The sequence below is a fragment of the Octodon degus genome, unplaced genomic scaffold (assembly GCF_000260255.1).
Source record: "Octodon degus isolate 3935 unplaced genomic scaffold, OctDeg1.0 scaffold00152, whole genome shotgun sequence".
NCBI classification, from domain to species: Eukaryota; Metazoa; Chordata; class Mammalia; order Rodentia; family Octodontidae; genus Octodon; species Octodon degus.
Window position 1 is genome coordinate 5204590 of NW_004524728.1, and position 4286 is coordinate 5208875.

Here is a 4286-nt window from a genome sequence, read left to right on the forward strand (position 1 = left end):
GGCAGGCCGGCAGCGCGGTGGGCTCGGGCGGCGCTGCTCCCACGCGGGCACAACTTGCCTTTGATGTTTTCGATTAACGCACCTTCCCTTCTCTCTTTTCCTTCTGTTTACCGCACCTTTCATCTTGTCACACAGAGACCTAAAGGGCAAGGAAATAAAGGTGAGTTCGGATTTTTTTCCCCCGTTACTTCTCAGCGTTGCCCCTTTGCTATTTTGAACTATTTGAGGGTTTTTCTGGTTTTGGTTTTCTAAAACGTAGAATTAAAAGAAATTCATTGTAACTGAGGCAGCCAAAACTTGGGCTATTCCTTGCCTTGAAGCTGTTTCCGAAGGAGGTGCAAAAAAAAAAAAAAAAAAAGCTTTCCTAATTATATTACAGTTAAACAGACATTGTGAATGGAACGGTATTTCTTCAGTTTTGCAGTTTATCTGTTATGTAATTTCTGCCACAAAGATTTCTACCCGTGTGAAAAAATATTTTCTTAGCGTGGACATTTTGTTTGACATAACTAGATTGCATTCAGACACGTAATTCACATAGTATTCCATGTTGTATTGATGAAAATCATACTTAATCACTGATTCTCTGGATGTCAGTTACAGCAAGACAGTACCTAGAGAACTCAAATGAACAGGAGTTTAATCTTGTTATATACATCTAATTGCAGTGTGATTCAGTGGACTATTTTACAAATATTTGAGAAGCAAATAATTTGTGAGGTATTTTCTAATAGTATATGATACACTTTTAGTAAAAGTACCATAAAACCTAAAGCACCCAAAAAATAAATGTGTTTTGCATTTGATATGGAATCATGTGATCAGCTGACAGAAACATGACATTAATCATGTGACATTACCATGGGACAATAACAGTTTTCTTGGGATAGTGCCGGTTAACATTATAGCAAATTATATATTTATAACATTTATAATAGGCTTGCAATAACACTAAATAGAATTAAACATTTTGTGTTTTTGTTTCCTTAACACCTTCTTACATAGATAATACATCTATACGACACTTTTTAGAAAAGCTTAACTTTTGTATTGGTGCTCTTTAAATTTTTCTAGGGGTTTATATTTCTCGTGGCAAGTTTGGTTAATTTGAAAGGAGCTGGTTCTGTGTATGTAGATTAATTTTCATGTTGTTCCACGCCTTACATAAGAACTTGTGCTTATCAGATATATTATTGTGTTGGGTAACCAATCTGCTGTTTCAAGGATGTTTTCCTTCAGTGTACAAACATTTAGAAAATTTTAGTTTTTATAATTTTGATTTTATTTTTAGAATTTTGATATAAGCATAGGCCTCAATTAGTTTATTTTAATTTAACTTTTAAAAATTTGTAAATTAAAAAAAATGATCCATTAATCTCTTTTTTTGTTAAAGTAGTCTGTCCAATAGGAGGTTTGTAGACTTGGAAATATATGTAATCTGTGGTCATTATTGCCTAGCGTAAATTATTTTATCCTAGATCTGTGGGGAGGTGGCACTTTGCAAGGCTATTTGAAATGCTAAGTGTTTTGTGTTACCTGCTTTAAGGTAAGTACACAAGTTCCACGAAGTACTTAATTTTTTTAATAAAACAAAATTTATAGATCATCTACAGCATGTAAGCTAGTAGTATGTTACTATAACTGGTTTGTAACAAAATCATTTTAATTAGATATGATTTCTTAACATCTGTATTATAGATACAAGTTACATATCACATATTGATTATTGATATTGTGATGTAAATTAAAAACTACATGCTGACTCTAAATATTTTCTGGTTATTTAAAATTTTTTAGTCCCTCTTTTAAACACACATCCAAACTATGAGGGTAGTTCTTTTTCTAGGAATTTTTCTTTTCCTTTATTCAATTTATAATTTCACTTAAGGATAAGATGACATACTGGATTTTCTTAGTGTTCTTAATAGCTACTGACTTGACGAGTAAACTTGAACACATTGCACTTTTTGTCACAATTTCTCCCTGTAAAACAAAATCCTATTATTACGTAATTACTGTAGTTTATAATTACCCTTATGTTTGCTGAATTTCTTTTCAACTTCTGAAGGAAGACTGTGAATTCTGCAAGAGGTGAAAAATAAATTGGCCTAGAAGTATTGATAATGAGTTAAGTTTCTGCAAGTACCTAACTCATTACCAATATACAACATACATTACTTGTGCTTCATGCTTCTCAGGGAAGGTGCTAAGGGCAAGTCAGCACCACGGGTGAGCTTACACTGTGGATAGCTGAGAGAAACTTATTCTAGTTTAGCTGACTTTATATCCAAGCTAGTGAAATTGTTTTGTTACAATTCTTTTTACTTTTGTTGGACAGAAAGTAGGTGTGTTTCTTTTGAACTATAGTTTCAGTATTCTAAGGATGTGAGTAGTAATTTTGAATTCAGAATTTGTCAAACTTATGAAGAAAAATACATGTCCCTGAGAAGTTGGTATTTAAAGTTATGAAAGCATGATCCTTTTTAGTTGATTTAATATAATTTTGGAGATGCTGTATTTCCTCTTCAGATTGTCTTCATTTGACATTGTACCTGGCTTTAATGCCTTTGGTTTTCTCATTAAGTGTTTTCATGCATATCCTTGAAGACTTTATGTATTGAAAGAGCTAAGGGGAGTTACCAGCATCTCTGTTAAGGCAAAAATGCTTTGAAGTATAATAATTCTTATTAACAAGGTTTATGAGTCTATAAGAATGTGTAAGAGTATAAGGTTTACTTGTTTATAAGTTAGAACTCTTTTTCAATTACTAGATTGTCCCTATGTGAAATGTGAGAACTCTCATGTGCTGTATGTCAAAGATAGCATCAAAAAGGATAGTTAAAATTGGAGGATAATTATTTACCTGTTGGTCCATACGTTTTAATACTGATTTTATAATTTTATTTATTAACAAATTGAATTTCCTTTTGCTACAGTAAAAATGTACCGTACCTTGTCTTACTAGTACTACTGATGGCCATTTTAGGCTTTGCTCCCTCCTTTCTTCAGCCTCTTAAGTTTATGCATAAGTAAATGCATGGAAAGGGGTTCATCTTTTTCTTCTCCTTCCAACATTGTTTTATACAACTGCAGTTTGAAAGAATTGCATAGCATTTGGTTAAGATTTGGCATTTCAGGAAAAAGTAATGGAAAATGCCTTACATTTTGGCAATATTATGTTGTGTTCTTTCCCTGTCCTCCCCAGAAATGATTTCAAAGCACTTCACTGTCATTACTTTAGCCTTCATTTTATTATTAAGCTTCACAACATTCCTTTAAGGAGATACAGGGTATATGGTGTTGTCGCTGTTTTTGTAGGTGGGAAAACACATGATGCACACATCTGTTGACTTTCCCAACTTGATGTAGTCAGGACCAGAGCAAAGAATCACCTGGCTTCTAAGGCCCATGTTCTATCATTGGTTTGACTCTGCTTCATAGAGCAGAGGAAACAGAAGAATCATGTAAGTCATCTGTTCTTTTTTCCCCTGAAGAGCTTTAACAGACTATGGCACTGACTTGGATTTTATTAATATTTAATGGCATTCAGTCTCCAAGACCTTACATTATCATTAAATAATGTTTAAAAGCTAGGATCTTTAGAAGACAGTTGAAGTTTTAAAAGAATCTGAAACTCAGGAATTAGTTTCGAGTCTACACAAGTTGCTGGTCACAGTATGTGAGATATTTTCAAATGAGCATTGTTTTCTCGGTTGACTTAGTTTGTATGTTTAAAGGCTTAAGACATACACATCATTAAAGAGTAATTAACATTCTGTTTACTTGTGTATATACATAGTAAATTGTTGGTCTCAGCCTTTTAGAAAAGAGCAAAGAAATGAATAAAAGTATAACATTTAGATAAATTTGAAGTAGGTACTTTTTTTACTGTAGTGGCAGTATGAACTAAATACTTGAGGTTCTAATCTAGTAAGAATTAGGTATAATTTTAAAATAATTAGCTGTTTTATCTTTTTTTTTTTTTTTTCCTGCAGTGCTGAGGATTGAATCCAGAACCTCAGTACATGCTTGTCAAGGGCTCTACCACTGAGCTGCAACACTCCCGGCCCTGATTAGTTGTTTTAACTGTTGGCTAATGTGTACTAGTGTAATTGTCCAACACTGAGGTTTTTATTTTTTTCAAGAAATAAAAGATTGGGCTAAGGAGATAGCTCAGTAGAGTAAGCACTTGTATGGCAAGTGCAAGGTCCTGAGTTCAATCCCTGGTACTGCAAAAAAAAAAAAAAAAAAAAAAGATTGTGCATTATATTGCTACTTTTGATAAA

The 4286-nt window shown here is 33.0% G+C and overlaps 1 protein-coding gene across 4 annotated transcripts in view; it reads left to right on the forward strand.

The window, feature by feature from the left end:
• Window positions 1–4286, forward strand: part of Ythdf3 (YTH N6-methyladenosine RNA binding protein 3) — a 30831-nt gene that overhangs the window by 642 nt on the left and 25903 nt on the right. The window contains exons 1-3 of one of the 4 annotated variants that reach the window (XM_023702431.1): window positions 136–160; window positions 1479–1546; window positions 3319–3464. The gene's annotated coding sequence lies outside the window, so the exon portion shown is untranslated. Of the gene's footprint in view, window positions 1–135; window positions 161–1478; window positions 1547–3318; window positions 3465–4286 lie in introns of those variants that run through there. The other 3 variants (XM_023702432.1, XM_004642361.3, XM_004642362.2) reach the window with 3 other exon arrangements.